The 18025-nt window shown below is 45.5% G+C and overlaps 1 long non-coding RNA gene across 1 annotated transcript in view; it reads right to left on the reverse strand.

The window, feature by feature from the left end:
- Positions 1–15876, reverse strand: part of LOC109370657 (uncharacterized) — a 69418-nt gene extending 53542 nt beyond the window's left edge. Inside the window, exons 1-3 of the long non-coding RNA XR_014887590.1 lie at positions 15557–15876; positions 14963–15087; positions 8957–9252 (exon numbers count right to left, since the gene is read on the reverse strand). This is a non-coding gene — a long non-coding RNA (uncharacterized LOC109370657). The remainder of the gene's footprint in view (positions 1–8956; positions 9253–14962; positions 15088–15556) is intronic.
- Between the last annotated feature and the right edge of the window lie 2149 nt (positions 15877–18025).

Below are 18025 nucleotides of genomic sequence, written 5' to 3' on the forward strand. Positions count from 1 at the left end.
CAAAGAGACATGGCAGCCACTGCCCAGCGGCAGAGCACTGCCCGGGAGGGGGGAGTGTGGAAGAGATCTGCACTGTGCCCTGCCTCCCAGCACCAGCCTCCCCGCTCCAGCACTGCCCTGTGCCTGTAAAACATCCTGTCGGTGACAGGAACTGTAAGAGTTAAGTGTTATCTAAGAGAAAATCTTGTTATTCAGTTACAGTTATCTCAATTAAATTGGGTCCTGGAGTGCACTCAGTTATTCTGACAGTGGTGAATTTCAAAATTAATTTGATTTCCTTCTGCTGGGCAATGTTTCCCCACAGGCTCAGGGCCTGCAGCTCCCTGCTCCTGGCTGGCATTTCCCACTCGCACTGGGACACACAGCACGGCCCAGCACCCACACAGCCCCACTGCCTCCTGCGCTGCCTTCCTGTGGAGGGACACACACCTCCCAGCACACGGCCCTTGGTGCCACCTCAGCACAGCCCCTTCAGCTGGGTGGGCTGCACACAGCCAGCAGCATGAGACAGGTGGCTGACTGACAGTGAAACACTACTCCAGACGGCCAGGTACTGCAGCTCTTAGCTCCCCACTGAGGTGAAGATGGTTAGTAAAATTTAGTGATACGAAAGCCATTACTGTATCCAGCAGAAACAATCCTTCTGAGACACTCAGAGTAGCAAAAGGTTAAATTAAAACTTCCCTGCTACCAGATAATCAGCTGATGGCCAGTCACGGCTCTGTTATCACGCTGTGCATGTTTAAATTAGAACAGCAGAGCAGACTTTATATACATAGCATAAAGATATTATAACGCATGCACTCTTCCCTTTCCAAATGGCCTTCTTTTCCACTTCTGACTATCTCTGAAACTGTTAGAGCTTGATTCAAAGCTCATTGAGGAAAACGTGTTTTTCATATCAGAAAATGGGTTTCAGATGGCCGTGTGGCGCTTATCTGTGACTGCTGGCCAAGCACTGGCTAATGCCCAATGATCAGGTGGAAAGTGACAGCTGTTAGTTACAGAGGACAGGTACCATTTGTGGCACAGATACGACACCATCAACCAATGCAATGAGCAAAGGCTTTGAAAACTTGAGAAGGGCCAACTCTGCAGAAACATTTCTGCTCCACACCGATAAGTGCAGCTCAGTGTGACAAACTAAAGCTATGCCACCAAAAACATGATCCAGGGAGACAAGCAGGGCTGCACAGCTGCTGAGTGGCTGAAGTAGAGGCTGCAGTGAGCATCCTGCAGGGACAACCCTGCCTTCCCTCTCTTTACTGCACAGCTGCTGAGTGGCTGAAGTAGAGGCTGCAGTGAGCATTCTGCAGGGACAACCCTGCCTTCCCTCTCTTTACTGCACAGCCATCAGCTTCTGCAGCCCATGGCTGAGTCAGAATCAGCACCAGCATCTGCACTGAATGCGCATTGTAGCTCTTGTGCAGATTTCACAGGCCCAACACGAGAACAAAAGCCAAGAAATGCAGATATTTGCATACTGATGATGCAGACCAGCCATGTGCATTGCTACTTGGACTGGTGCAGCTGAGTGGGCAGACCCAGCACTATGGGGCAGCACAGCCCAGCGCCGGCGGCCCATAGCAGCAGGAACAGCCACCTCACTGCTCACCGAGCACCAACTTGGCTGAGATTCCAGCCCATGGCACAGCTCTGTCTGAAGATTTTCTAACCCCAGCATGGGAGCTAAACAGTGTCAATAAACAATTAACATGCTCCCAACCAAGCAATTAAATCAATGGCAAGCAGGGAATTCAGGCAGACAAAACAAACACTGTATTAACTACAAAAATTGCTGTATATAAGTACTACAAGAAAAAAAAAAACAGCAAAGAAAAAGATGAGGCTGTTTGCTTCCTTGTTTCTGGACTGGTCCCAGCCAACCCAACACTGAGGAATACCTGGAGCAAACCCTCTGAGCCCCGCACTGCCCTGAGGGTCCACACTCAGCACTCCAGCTGAAGTGATCCCCGCTGAGCAGCTGCTGTGTGCACCTCCTGACCACTGTCCCCTGGCCCTGAGCACCATGAGCACAGCTACATCTCACAATGGGTCAACCCTGCAACTGCCACTGGATTACCACAGGGGTTGGCTGCTTGGGAGCACTGGAAACCTCCCCAGGTAACACTAAAGGGAAGGGGCCCTGCCTCACCCCTGGAGCTCTGCCATCATTTTCTGCCCTCAGCAAAGAAGAGAATTTACATATGGGCACAAGTGAGTCTTTGTGAATCTGGGTTGGCATCTCGCTGCTTTCTATGTGTCTCATGTTTAATCACAAGTAATACTGCACATCCTGCCTGAACTAGTGAGAACAGCTGCTTAGCTTGGAAAATTCAGAATCCATACACTCAGAATGCAAGATAAAATAAGTTTCATTTTGACTGGAGCTGGCATGGAGCGTAGAGAAAAAGCGGATCCATGAAATGGGCTGTTTGATCCCTGATTTGCTGGCTGTTGTATCAAGTCCTCTCAGGAGATGAGAAGAAATATTTGTCAGAAAATTAATTCCCAGTTAGTCTGAGTTGTCTTTTGTGATGCTGACTAAGGTGGAAGGTGATAAAAGCAATTGCTGAATATCAATAATATTATGTACACAATTAAAATGCAGCCAAGAATCTTTTAACACAAAGCAAAATGAGGTTGAGAGCCTGTGAAGGGATTCATTGACATTTGCTGGTTAAGTCTTCAACTTTGTGGAATATTTGAAAACGTCATTCTTGCCACCTCCTCCAAATCCCTTTTAATAGTCACAATTGGTCTCTCTGTGAGAGACCTCCAGTTCTGGAATGTTACTTGAGCTGAGGATCTAAGGATTATTTCTAATAAAGTACTGTTCTTCAGGACAAATCTATCCCCAAACATATGTTTACTAAGTAACTGATAATTTACAAATTAAATTACATGAATTACAAACAATAGCAATAACAGCAGCAACAAAAATAGGTGGTAAAGTCCTTCAGTCACAGCCATCATATAGATAAACAAATAACAAAAGTCATGTGGAACATTCTCTAAGAATGAACACTTGAAGCCCCAGATAAACTTCTGTTGTGCTTTGAGCCCCAAATCTGGCTGCACCAAGGGAGCAGAGAACTTCCAGCGGGCCAGAAGATCCCGCTCAAGCCAATGGCTTCCACAAGTCTTGTGTATCTCCTGTCCCCTGGGTCTCTGCAAACATCAGCATCCAGGAGGAAATGGTGCTGAGTGCTCCTCAGTTCCTGTGACCAGTGACAGGACAAGCGACAAGCGACCAGGACAGTTCTTTGACCAAGCTACTGCTTGGCATTGTTCTACCAGGAACATGAACTTCACGCTACAAGAGGATGTTCTTGTTGATGTTGAAGGAGACAGTTTTCCCCACAGACATATTTGTCCACTACATCTGTTCCTACTTGTCAATGGTCCAGTGGCTGACTTTGAACAATGTCATTTTCCCTCTCCGTGCATCTGTTTTTCTGCAGGTACCAATTTTTGACTCCTTTATAGGGCAGTTAGAACTACAGATGAGAACATCTGGTTTTGCTCTTATGCAGTAGTAAGCCCTGGCAGGTCTCTCCAAGCAGAAGAGACTGCTGTGTATGTCTGGGACAACTGCATACTTGAATCAGTGCCTTGGCAATGCAGGCTTTTTGTAACACTGAGACGTTAAGTTTTTAGTGATGAGCGTGGAAGCCTGAATCAAGTCTTTTGAAAACCTTGGTCTGTGTGTGCTCCTGTAAAAGGGTAAGGAGAAACCTTTGTATTGGCTGGATCTTTCTGACACTTTGAGTGCCAGAAATAAATCTGAATACATGAGCTGTGAAAGAATAGGAAAGATGTTATTTCTAAAATGTACTTGCTGCTATTGGATATGATAAAACACCAAATGATTCAGTAAGTGTAGCAGTTTAGTAACTCTTACAAAATCAATGATCATGCAGCAATGCCTGCAGTACTGGAACAGAGAAATATAACAAAGCCAGACTGGGAACATTAACCCTTGCCTCTGCATTCACCCCCAGTGGGGTTAGGATGGCAGACCCCGGCTGACAAATGCACACACTGAGAAAGGCCAGGTTTTGGTGCATTTTTATGCACACACGTGTGCATTCTATGACCCACACCACTCATTCCTAAACCTGCTGCAAATTGCCCCCTCTGTGAGTGAGGTATGCCAGAAGAGCATAAGGATGACATCCTGCCCCAGGCAGCCACAGCCCTGTCACCTGCTCTTTCTGTCAAACTTGGTCTGACAGGCTGGCCTGCAGGTCCAGTGCTCCTCATTGACTTGCAGAAAAGAGAACTGTGAATGGAGAAATCTAAGGGATCGCATGGCTCACTGCAGCAAAGAAAAAGCAAACAGCTATAATGACAAGTTACCTCAGGATGCTCTGACTCAGAGCTGGGCTTCTGAGCTTCTGAAGTTATTTCCATAGCAGATGTTTCCTGTGCATGATTTTTATACTGGTAAGTATAAAATAAACTAGGAAAGGCAGATGTTATCTTGACCTCTACTTCAAGCACTATAGATGATTTTTAAAAAAATTTCTTGCACATAATCTGAATATATTCATCAAGAGGAAGATGATGAAAAAAAAGATAGCAGCAGTGATAGCAGCTGCACCTAGAAAATGCTTCTTTTTGCTTGCCTGAGTAATGAAGACAGGAAAACAAGAAAGTGACCTTGAGGTGCTTCCATCTGCTTTTGCATTTCCTTGCTTTATTTCAGTGTCTCCTGTTTTCTTGTGATGGGTGAGGACGTGGGGATGGGGCAGCTGCAGCCCAACCCTGAGGCTCTGTTGGGGAGGACTCCAAAACCTGGAGTTGCCGTGGCTTATCCCAGAGACCCTGTGGCACCACCACAGCTAGAGGAACTTGCACAGAAAGGTGCTGCTGGAAAAGGCAATGTAAGAATAAGACTGTCTGGCATTCGTGTAGCATCCAGCAGGAACTGATCTGCAACTGAATAAGATACAAAAAAACTGTTTGTTTCTTTATTTGTTTGTTTGCTTGTTTGTTTTGTATTAAAAATAATATATAAAAAAACCAACAACCAGCCAGCACAAGGTCAACTAATTCAGCATTCCTGTCAAAGCAATGAAGATGGAGAGGGGCAGGTTTAGATACGAGAGAGAAGAGTTAAAAGCAAACTGCTCAGAGCAAAGATGCTTCCAAGCTCCCTGGCACTGAGACTCCAGTAGAGGTCTAAATCAGGAAAAGTGAGAGCTGCCACTCAGGCCAGTAAGAGGAGCGAGTCTGTCCTCATTCGCATTGCAGAGGAGTGATGTGGCCGCCAGGACTCAGGGCAAATACAGCTTTCCGGGGATGTCCATGGTGCTCCCTGGTGCCAGCCCTGCAGGCACTGCCCACCCGCAGTCGTTCCTGCAGGTGAGGAAGCCATGTGCAAAGCACTTGATACAGCAGCAACAAACCACAAGTGGTACTCAAAAGTGGAACGATTCAATACGAACTACTGGTTTGGTTTCAGGGTGAGAGAGACGCCAGCCAAGCAGCAGCTGACGGCAGGCACGTCCACCCCGTGCCGAGCAGAGCAGCCTGGCCCAGCGCTGCAGCACCGATGGAATGGCAGAGCGCTGCGAAGCCCATCTGGGCACCTGAGCCCAGGGTGCGGTGCGCGCCAGCTCGGATGAAGGCAAAGAACTTCAGGGATTTCGAGGCACTGGCTAAATATAATCCTATGAACAGCAAAGAATATGATGCTGTGCTTCCCATTTCGACAAAGGAATTTGAAAATACGTTTCAAGATTGATGAAAAAAGCATCAATTATTTGGCTTATCTGTGACACAGTTTTCAGTTAATACAAATGCAAAACTCATGAATTTTCAAATGGAATGTACAGAGCTACAATTAAAAATATGATCATGTCTCTTTACCAGACTTGCATTAGACCACTGTTAACAGAGAGCAACATCCCTCACTTCACAGTCACACCTTATTTGTGTCATTGCTTTTTGGTGAATAATTGTTTTGAAGGATGAAGTACAGGAGGAGTAAAATTTCATCAAAAATCTCTGATGAACACCTTGGGAACTCACTAAGAATTGCAGGCAGTGCCACTGAACCAGACCGACGCATTAGTTTCACAAAAGCAAGGTTATGTACCCACTAGTTTTAGTTTTTTCTTGTGCTCTTCTGTGTATGTTTCAACAAAAACCATTACAACGTAAAACAAGTTACATATGCATTAACTATATTATATATTTACTGAGGGCTCTCCAAAACTAATGCCTCCCACTTCACGACGTTGGCCAGTGACATCAGAGGCGGATGTCGGTGCGATGGAAGCAGAGCTGAACCTTCCCACCGATATCCCGTTACATTTTGTTGCCGTGCGACAGGCGGCAGCAGAGCGGCTGTCTGACACCATGGCGTGACATGGAAGTGCACATGGAGCAAAGACGTGCGACTGAATTCCCCCACGCACCCACTGACATTCATCAGCACTTACTGAATGTTTGTAGAGCCCAACCAGCGGCTGTCAGAACTGCGAGGCTGCGGGTGGTGCATTTCAGCACTAACAACAGCAACAGTGGTCACTTCTGCTGGTACAGATTTTTACAAGCGCAGCATGCAGGCTCTTATTCATTGCTGGCAAAAATGCATAGCTTACAGTGGTGATTGTGTGGAAAAATAGTATTTTGTAGCTAGGAATTTGCTCCACCAAACAGTGTTATTTTACTCTTTGTATCTATCGTTGTTTCCATGGGAATAAATAGGAGGCATTATTTTGGAGTGACCTATGTTTATGCAGCCCAAGACAATTCCTCCCAATGCAGCCCAGACACACGCACAGGTTGGACACCTAAAGGTTTTTCCCTTTCCAGGTCTGATGCATTTAGTGAGTGAGCAATTGCAATTACTGTCACAGGAAGAGGCCCTTAGTAACATCTGCAATTAAAATTTCAATTGTCTGGAGTAAGCTCTCTAATATGGACTGAGTAAGACTGTCCGTGTTAATTATATATTAATTTATTGTTAAAAGAGCACTAAGGATTTAATGAGACAAATTTAAAAGTCTTCTCATTAGCTGAAAGCTACATGAAGTTAGGCTGAACTCATGCCTGTGCCGCTCAGTATTATGCTGACGCACAGTTTCACTCAGACCCTGGAGGCACAAATACTGCTTTCGTCTTCATTTGACCTCACTGCACAGAAGCAGACTTCACTACAAATTCATAACAACCTTTTCATCAATACTAGAAACTTCCAAAGATTTTTTTTTTCTAAATCAATTTAATGCTTCACCTGCAATCCAATACCAATGTAATTAGACCAAAATTATGCACATTCATTTATTTCTCACTTTGCTGCTACTCAACTACATGATATTTGAACAGCAGAACACAAAACAAAACTCCCCTTCAAAATATGAAGACAAGTGTGAATTTTTATGGGCATTTATAATGCTGGAAGATCAATTTTAAGCAATTCAAAGTTGTGTGTCCATCTTCAAGCAGATAATCGGACACTGTAAGGCACTTTGCTCAAAGTCCCAGAAAACAGGAACAGGAGCTGGCAAATTCATTTTTGAAAGTAACAAATCTTATTTAAGTTATTTAATCGTATTATTAAGCCCACTGTGTGGACCCCAGCCCATGCTGGGGCAACTTGCTTTCTCTTGTGGCAAATTATCTGCAAATGTAGGAGCGGGTCTGAAGTGCTTTGGAAGAAATGCATTGAAGAGTTTAGATTGCTTACATGATTGTAAAGCTTTCAGATCATGTCCTTGGGAAGGATTGTTGTTTTTTGAAATAGTGTGCCTGTCTCCAGCACAGAAAAGTGTGGGTTGTCTCTCTGTAAAGCACAGCAACTTTGTTTAGACCTCATGCAAGTGAAATTGAGTCACATTACTGCAAACAAGCAGGTATTAGAGAACAGAGTTTTGACTTCAGTATCCAAAGAAAACAATGTTCATCATACAAAAAAAGAATCATTCGGAATAAGACTAGTCCATGTTATCATAAGAACAAGCAGGGAAAAGAAAAAAAGAAACATGATATGAATCAAGTCTAAGAACTCCACCAATCATCGGTTCTCTAAATCAAGAAATCTGGCAGATTTTCCAAGTGAGAATCAATCTTCCTGTCTCTGCAGTAAATACTGTAATCCTTTTTCCCACATGGTATAGAAAATGTAACTGCCACATTCAAGATTTACTGAAAAATATTCTACCAGAATGCTTGAGCCCTGCAATTCAAATCGCTTTTAAACAAATGGTCAGAACATGTAGCACCACTCTACCTTCCCCTGTCCAAAAATGTTTTGACAAAGAGGCAGCTCTCTGACCAACATACGCATCATGCAGACCTGATTTGTGGTTACCCTGTGCACTCCTCCATGCCTAAAGCTCCCTGTGCAGCTGCAACCACACCATGTACAGGTCCCAGCCAATCCTCTCTGCCGCACTGCATCACCACGAGGCACTGCTCTGGCTGCAGAGCTCTGCCTGCATCAGGGGATGGGACACACAAAGGCACAAACATCTTCTAGAACTGTGCTGGGAAACTGCAGGGAAGCAGCTCCACACTGAGGAGTTTTTAGGAGCTGAGAGAACAGGCAAAGTTCAGTCTATGCCACCATCACAGCATTTATGAAGAGAGAACATCAAAAGGGGCAGATAAGGTATCTCAGCCACACAGGAAGCCTGTGTCAGTTCCCAAAGGAATGTTTATATGGCACCCAGCAGAATGACAGCAAACCAAAACCATTCACCAATGCAGATTTGTCACTAACATTCACTATTCAGGACACATAACCAATATCTTGCATTTTCTCCAGCAGTAGAGGGATTGAAATTCCTGACACTTCAAAGGTTTGAGCAGAAAGGTAGCAGCTGCAAGTACAATTTACATACATAAGTAAATAAAACTCTGAAACTAAGCTACCAAACTTGGCCCAAATTGGCTTCACTATAAATTTTCCAAAGCTCACTACAGATTTATTTGTGCTTACCCCATCTCCACCTGCATCCGGCACCTCAGACAGCAGGAGCGCTTCCCCAGGCAGGGTAGAGACAGCCTTATGAAGGAAGCAGAAGCTGCTGCAGCAACCAGGGCTTGCAGCCTTCAGGAACTTTTTCCCCTCTTCATCAAACAGAGCTCCAACATGGAAGTAAGCTTAGTGGAGTCCTCCAGAAGCTGTAAATGGACATGCAGTGCTCCTGCAGCAGGAGATATGTGTTTCCAGAGCCTGAGGAGATGCATCTCCAAGTTGAAGTCCTCTCACCTTGCAGTGCAGCAGAGAAGTTGCTGAAAGAACAGAAATGTCAGGGTAAGGAAAGGTATCCAAAACAGCACATGCAGTAAAACAGCACATGCAGGAAATCCAGGCTAAAGTCAACTCCCATCCATGCACTGTTCCCAACCTCCCCCTGCCATGTCAGAGCTGGAAATTGACAGCTCAACCCTCAGACTTATACTTACTGCAGTGGGCATTATTGGACAAGGACCTGTTACTTCTCAGTAAAATAGAGTAAATAAATGCTGCTTGCATTACAATACATTCATGCCCCAAGACGTTCCAGTGATTTTGTAGAAATAACCCTGAAGTAACAGGTGAAGGTAGAGAGAAAATCTTATCAGATTAAGAAACTAAATTAATAAATCACTTGAACAACTGAGAGAGCTGAGGTTTCCCTAGAATTTTCCCTAAGTATTTCAGGAAGAGCTATTTCTAAAGTATAACTGTAAATCACAAGCAGTGTTCTTCCCTTCTGCCACTGTTCCAGGGGACCTCAGCACATGCTAGTAATGAGGCCAACCTGCAGGTATGTCACCAGCTTGAAGCTCACACTGGTGCTATACAGATGTTTTAGGGCTGTTTGTGTCATTTATTAAGCTGTAAAGTTGTCAGAATCACAGTGAATTGGGACCTCTGGTAACACCGGAGTTTTTGACACCTTTAGTGCTGGTGTCCTGGCTTAACTCCAATTTGCTTAATTGTATCCTTGTATTCCCAAATACCCACATTGTAGCTGGGAGGACGAGCTGCTGTAGCTGTTCCTCCCTCAATCTCTGCATCACTGAGCAGCTGCAGTTTCTAGTCCCAGGAGAGGCTGCACTTCACCAGCAGGTGAAACAGTACTATATTTCACTCCTGTACTCATAAGAGATAGCTTAAAGTGCATGCTTCCGGATGAAAGATTGTATAGATGGAAGAATTGTATATCCGCTACATACAAGAGAAGGATCCTACTGTTAAGGAGAGACTGCATTAAGAGCACAGAATTCAGTCCTGAAGATCCTGTCTGGTGAACCTTTTGAACTGGCTCGTAAGGTACCAGGTGAGTAATCAGTGAACTGCCTCACTCGACCTTCGGGGAAGAGAACTGATCTAAGTAAAAATTCCAGAAACACACTATGTTTACCACTGGTGAGGATAAAGGAGGATAGGTGACTTCCTTCCTATTTATCCTGGAGTACTCTATAGACTGATGAGAGCTGCGTTCTGTTTGGTTGTTAACAAGAAGCAGTTTGTATGCCAGCCAGAAGAGCTGAGGCTTTATCTGGCTTCAAAGTACCTATGATCCAAGAGCAATGGTTTTTGTAAAGTAGCAGAAGGGGATTTTGCAAATTATTTTCTATTTTGGTAAATACAGTGATTTTTTGTTTGCTTTTCCAAAGGAATACACATCTCTATCTCAGTTATTTGCATGTGTTTTCACTTTTTTTTGGAGGCCAAAGGAGCATACTTCACTTGGGCACTCTGTGAGATCTCCCAGAGCTGCGGTGCAGATGCATCTCCTTTCCACCCCTTGCCCTGCTGGGCCGAGCTGCACCCATCACAGAGCTACACAAGGTTCCTCTGATGAATATGCAGCAATGAGGGGAACAGACCTGGTGCTCAAAAATCAGCAAGAACAATTTCCTATAGAAATTAATTACTGTTGACATCTAATACAACCGTAGCATGCAGGCAGACACCAGCAATTAATTAATCAGCAGTTTTCAAAAAAGAGTATTGATTTGTTGTTCTTCATAAACTTGGAATATTAGATTGGCAACATGACAGTTACATCAAGCAGGGGAAGAAAATTGGCCTTCATGAATAGGACAGATGAAAGGGAGTCCCAGTTTCCCTAGTTTTCCTGCACCATTCCTGCATTCTTGTCAGACCAGCACCACTGCCCCAAAAAAGCACTTTCAAAACAGCTAACTCGTTCTTCTGAAAAATTACTCCAAAAATTAAATATCTGCAGTGCCACTGAGCTGAAGCCCCCTATGGATCCGAGAGACACGGCCCAGGCCTTGAGGCTCCCCTCAGCTCTTGACTGCCATTGGCCCTAGCCACTAGCAGGGCGGCTGCCACAACCCCACTGCGCAGGGCACGGTGCCTCCAGCAGAAAGCACAGCATCTGAGCAGCAAACACTGACTGATTACACAGCATTTGATGACTACGTGGTCATAAAAATCGTGGTGAAACACAAATGCTGGCAAATCTCAGGCAGGCTGTTTCCATGGATGCAAAGCAGAACTGCCTGGCTAAGCTGGGCCAGAATTCCACACTCCCTTTTTTCCTGCAACTATATGAGCTGTTTTTAAGTCATCAGTTTCCACTTCTGTTCAAAAAGCATTTTTGCCTGTGCAGATGAAAGCAGTGATATATGTATGTTTGAGTGCTGATGTGTTGTCGCAACACCCTGCTACATGATGGTTCTTCTAAAGTGCACCTGCAACTCGCTGCCGGGTGCTGCTCACTGCTGGGAGCACTGGCTGCTCTCGGGCTGCAGCAGGAGCATCTTTGCCACTCTTGGCAAGGTGCTTTTTCCCATTGGCTGGTGGTTTATAGGGCATATTGTGCCTTGATGGAACACTGAGTGTGTGCAGAGAAGTAACAGATGCAGCCTGTGGAAATGGCTGCGTTTGGGCTGATGCAGCTTGTGGACCATCTGAGCAGAACAAAACCTCTTCCGCTCTGGGAACATAATGAAATTTTCTCTTCAGCTGACATGGATGTCATGCCTGCATTAATGCTCAGTGCTGCAGTGCTGGCTGCTCTGCAGGGCAGGCAGAATGCTGAGCTGTGAGCTGCATATTGCAGAGGTGAGCATGGTTTCACAGCTGGCTCTTGGCTGGGAAAGCCCTGTCAGGTATGGGACAGCCCCATCCCCTCTGTCACACAGCACTTCAGCGCAGATGTGAAGGTACTGAAACAGGTGCAGGTATCTCACCAATCTGAAACCTACCCTGAAGTGTACAGGACCACCTAAGCAACTGTGGGTTTTAGAGTTTATTTTCCAGTCTAATTCTTATGGTATTTCTAATCTATAGCCATGACTTCATTGTATGCAAAGGTATCAGCAGGCAGTGCATGACACTTTTAAAATATCAGACAGTCCTATACAGTGGCTTTAGACCTTTAGAAATGTGTCTTTTAGGAGCCTCAGTGAAGTAGCATTCTCCAGATCCATGTTTCTAAACTGTCATTTTTGATCCTAAATCACTGGGACACTCACAGTTGCACAATCACTCAATCTCTGGGTCAACATCCAACTTAATACGGGGGAGATTTTCAAATGAGTCTTTCAATGTCATCTGTACTCTGCAACCTCCATCTGTTCTACAAACTATACCCTGGAGATGGAAAACATGTCACCTCCCTGATTTACAAGGCAGGCCAGGGAACAAGGACGTGATCACTTTGCCCATTCTGTGTTCAGCATGCTGACAAACAACCCAAGATTGCATTTACAAGGAATTAAAGCCTGACAAGACTTCATTAGCAGAAGCCATTTGTTTGCCACCAGGATGGCAGTGGCTGCCCACCCCGTAAGCTGTGCTGGGGTTTTGTCAGGGAGGTGTTCAGGCCAGGGAGTTGAGTGGGTGCTTGTCAGCATGGAACAGCTTGGTTTGATGAGTGTGAGAGGGATGTGCAAATCCTCATTTGTTTTAAGTAAACTTGAGTAGGTTGCCCAGGACCAAGTCCAGACAGGCTCTGGGCATCACCAACGATGGAGACCACACAATTCCTCAGGGCAACAGTGCCAGGATTTAACCACCCTCATAGTAAAGTTGTTTCTCATATTAAATGGAATTTTCTGGAATTGAATTTGTTCCCATTCCAGCTGTAAAGCTGGAAAATAAATTTTGGAGTGCTTGATGTGCACTCAGCCTGCTGCAGAGACAGCACAGCTATCCACAGGACTGCTATACAGGAGCAATCCAATCAAGAGGAGTGCTTGTTTTCTCATCACCAACAGAGAGAACCACTCTTCATTTACCCCAGATAAGCCCTGCTTTGGAAGATATGTTGTGATTGAAGCTCATGAGCTCAAGGGCTGAAGAAATCAACCTGCCTTTGATTGCATCAAAAGAAGATCTTCGCTTCTCTTAGGAGAGGGAACAGGCTCTTTGCAATGAACAGCACTCTCCTTCAGCCTGGCACTTTCTGTAAAGCTCTGTGTTGGTGAGGAGCTGGCACTGCTACCCATGCCTGTGTCCCGGCCCGTCACCAGGAGCAACCTCTCTACAGGGAGCTGCTCAGTTTGAGAGCTCTGAAACTTAGAACTCTGAAAAGTAAGAGAAGTGCTTGTTTTGACCTCAATCTGCTTGCTCATAAATATTTAGCAGATTGCTAACATTTTTACATGGAGCACCTGCTCTGAATCGTGGAATCACAGAATCATAGAATGGTTTGAGTTGAAAGGGACCTTTAAGATTATCTAGTTCCAACCCCCTGCTATATGTAGGGATACCACTCTCTAGACCAGGTGGCTCACAGCCCCATCCAGCCTGGCCTTGAATACTTTAAGGGAGGGAGCATTCACAGCCTCACTGGGCAACCTGTTCCAGTGTCTCACCATCCTCACAGTGAAGAATTTCTTCCTGATATCCAGTCTAAATCTACCCTCTTCTAGTTTATAACCACTTCCCTTCATCCTGTTGCTACCTGCCCTTATAAAAAGCCACTCCCCAGCTTTCCTTCAGTCCCCCTTCAGGTGCTGGAAGGCCACTATAAGGTCTCTTCGGAGCCTTCTTCAGACTGAGTCTCTCAGCCTGTCTTCATAGGCAAGGTGCTTCGGACCTCTGATCATCTTCGTGCCCCTCCTCTGGACCTGCTCCAACAGCTCCATGTCTTGGGCTGGGGGCTCCAGAACTGGATGCAGTGCTCCAGGTGGTGTCTCATAAGAACAGAGTAGAGGGTCAGAATCACCTCCCTCAACCTGCTGGTCACACATCTCTTGATGTAACCCAGGATATGGCTGGCCTTCTGGGCTGCAAGTGAACACTGCTGGCTCATATTGAATCTCTCATCAACTGACACTTCCAAATCCTTCTCCTCAGAGCTGCTCTCAAGCTATTCTCTGCCCAACATGTATCTGTGCTTGACTGCCCCAGCCGAGATGTAGGACCTTGCACTTAGCCTTGTTGAACTTCATGAGGTTGACATGGGCCCACCTCTCAAGCCTGTCCAGGTCCCTCTGGATAGCATCCCTTCATTGAGCATGCCAAACTCAGCCTGGTGCAGTTTAAATACTACTTAGGAGTCATATTCTTCCTCTGGTAGAGGTCAGCAGAAGGTTCCAGAAAAAAATCCTCAAGACAGAGCCAACTGTAAGTAAGTTGAAATTAATGGTTCTTAAAAGAGATGAATTTCATTTTAAGGCACATTCCTGGTTTCCTATTCAGCCAAAGCAAATGTACTGAATGTTTGCTCTGATGGGCCTCTCCTCATCTTTTGATAATCTTCATTTTTATATACACAAGTTAAGACTTACAGATTTTCTCCAATTGGATTTTACAAAGGAAAAATATGGTTTCTAACAAATGCAACTTCAGGAAGCCAACTGACCTACTTCTGTACCTGAAAGTCGGGCATATGTTTAAATATCCTATTGGATCACAGCTTTAATTTCTGTAAAATGTATTTTCTTCATAATTAACAAACAGATTGATGGAAAGAAAAAAAAAAAGAAAGAAAGTAGGATGCAGAAACAAAATAAGAATGACTCTTCTTACCCTATATTGCAATCACACAGCAGTGATGATACGATGCTCCCACAGATCCTTACACACTGTGACAAGACAATTTCCTCCAGGGGCCCGATTCACCATTCAGTTCACATCTTATTGACTGTATAAATCTAAAGTGAAAATAATTCCTTATTTCCCCTAAGAAAGAAACATAATAAGAAAATAGCACACCCTGTACAGCAGCTAGTCCTAGCAGAAGTTTTTAGTGATATTTTCTATGTGCGTCTTCAGAAAAGCAGTGCATTCATCCACACGCCTTCCTGAGAGGCCTCATGCAGCGGCAGCAGCTCCAGCCTTCCTGGGAGAAGCACAAGGAGGGCTCCTCGAGCTCCACGCAGCTTCCAGCTGCCAGCATCTCTGCAGGTCGGGTCGGAGCCAACAGGGGCTGAGGCTCATCAGCCGGGCCTGGTGCAGGCCCAGCACTCTGCAGCCCGGCCTCGTGCAGCTCCGGGACACGCAGCCTGTCCCTGTGCCCTCCCTGTGACCTGCACTTCCTGCTTCGCATCACTCTCGGGGTCAGCACGTGTTTGCGGCTGCCCTCATGCTGACAAGGAACGTTCACCATTCCCATGGGCTTACCTCACAGCTCCCAGTGGCTGTGACTGCCAGCAGGTCCTGCTGTGCTCCAGCACAGTTTCTGGTGGTGAAGGGCAGAGCAGCAGGAAGAGCCTTCCACTGCTTTTAGAAGCTGGCTGTTCAGTATGAGACTTTTAAGCAGCCGAAGGGAATTGAATGGGTTTTCCTATCAATCCCCTAGGCCCATCCCTATCAATTCCCGTAGGTCCATTGGTCTTGTAGGTCTCTGTCTACAACTGCTAGAGGCAGGCTGTGCCAGACCTGAGGAACAGGCCCAGCACATGCTGAGCTGGGGCCCTGCCTCGGGCAGCCATCTGGGCTGAGGCACGACTCCCTGCCTGCAGCACCGCCCTGCGACACTGCTCCTCCGTGGAGCGCAGTCAGATAGGGAGGGAGGGAGGAGACAGGGAGAAACATTGCTGGTTTCAGCTCACTGTTACCGTTGCTTATCACATGCTCAAATAGGCTTCACAAGTGCAGTAAATCATGGAGAAAAAGGGGGCATGCAGAAGGAAAAGGAGGAAAATGGGTACAGAATGAGCTGCTAAAAAGATGGGCGATCCAACCCACCCCAACATACTTATGTGATTTGTGCAGTATGCCCAAAACTGCCCCTGCCCTGCGCTGAGCTCTTCTCCTGCCACGCAGTGTCCAGCACTGCCACCAGCTGCAGGCCCCTACTCCTCTCCTATTACTGAGATTTCCAGGGTCAGCTTATAAGGCAACACTCCAATTCTCAATATTTAATACACTACAGATCATTGTTTAAAGATCAAGAGCATACTGTGGACTTCCCATAGAAAAATCAGGTTATACAGTACTGAGATGTGATGATTAGCGATCGCAATTATTGTGGTTTGCTCCTTCAGAGGTCCTTCTCTCCAGGCACCAAAACTCACTGCCTCTTGGGCAGTTGTAGACACTTCCCTCAAAAGTTTCTCCCTCCCCACACCTCAAGTCCAACAGCATCAAAATGCACAAAGCCAAAGCGTGGCTGTGTTCTTTGCACCTGGCACACACCTGGCTCTGGCTCTTGGCTGAGCAGGGCAGAATGAGTGCTGTGGGATGGCAGAACCCTGGTTCACTGCCATCAGGCACAAACTGCAGTGTATACATGCAAAGAAAATAAGAAGAGTCAGGTTTTATGAAGAAGCTGCCTTGGGGATTACATTCAAAACGATCGTCTTCAATTTTATTAAAATCAATAGGAGATTTTATTACAGTATAAATTAAATGAGAGGCTATTTGCTCCTCAGATCCCAGAAGCAATAGTATGAAAATTGCTTCAAGCACCAATATTCATCCAGACGTCTTAGCTAATGTTATCTATGCACAAGTGCAGGATTTCATTTCTTTTTCTCTCTCATTCTTTCGTCACTTATACACCAGGTGTACTTCATGAAAGGGGGTTGAGGTGTACACACGGTAGACATTTTTTAAAGGCTCAGGCATAGTAATGAGTTAAACACTTGAGGGAGTTTAGCAAGGACTGAAAAGTTATTGAGGTCTGCAGGAAATGCTCTACAGTGAGCAATTAAAGAGCTCAACCTGCTTGGTTTATTAAAAAGAAGGCTAAAGGTGACTTGATTACAGAGTATTACTGTGTCCTCATGGAGAAAAACATCAGGGACTAAATGGCTTTTAATCTAGCAGTGAAAACAGCAGCAAGGATCAGTAACACACCCACACAGATCCCATCCTTCAGCATGGAGGGCTGAGGCACAACTTCCTGCCAGTCTGAAGCCTGTTTCTTATACCTCTACACAGCCTGCGGTCGGAAGGAATCACAGCATCTCTCAGCCACAATGCTGAAGGCAAATATCTCTGAGCCTCTGTCACAGATTTCCACAGATGTGCTGCAAGTGCTGCCAGGGGTACACCCACAGCATTGACCAGAAGAGGGTGGGGAGTGCACTGGGAGGCGAGTACTGCAACTGAATTTAGCAGCTTACATGAAGAGGTTTAGAGTCTAGCAGGCAGCACCTGTAATCTTCTAGAGATAAAAAGCTCTTGAGTACATTCAAGCAACAGCCTGGTAACAGTGTTCTGAGAGCAGAAATTTGTGAAGCCAGAGTGAGACGATGAGGTTTTGGTGGACGTGCTAGTGTTGGTGGTGTTCTGAGAAAAAACTGAAATGCTGTCTTACAGTACATGTGAGATAAGCTGTGCTAATAGCCAATATTCTGTCATAGCTGATCTAATAATCACTTAAGCTGGACTTAAGTGCTTGAAAGGTTAATATGGTAACAACTCATTCTACCAAGCTGCCATGTATCAGACATGATATAGACAAATCATTTAAACAAATATATATACACTGGAAAGAGGGTCAGTAGGGCCCTGTAAAGGCAGGTCATGTTCTGATATGCTGCCAGGTACTGTCACTCTGCAGGGAGAAACTGACGATTTGCATGTGGAGAAGCTGGCCCTAAATGCCAAAGCCAATGAAATCTAACACATACAGCAACGAGT

Source organism: Meleagris gallopavo, chromosome 21 (genome assembly GCF_905368555.1).
Source record: "Meleagris gallopavo chromosome 21, MGAL_WU_HG_1.1, whole genome shotgun sequence".
Classification (NCBI taxonomy): Eukaryota; Metazoa; Chordata; class Aves; order Galliformes; family Phasianidae; genus Meleagris; species Meleagris gallopavo.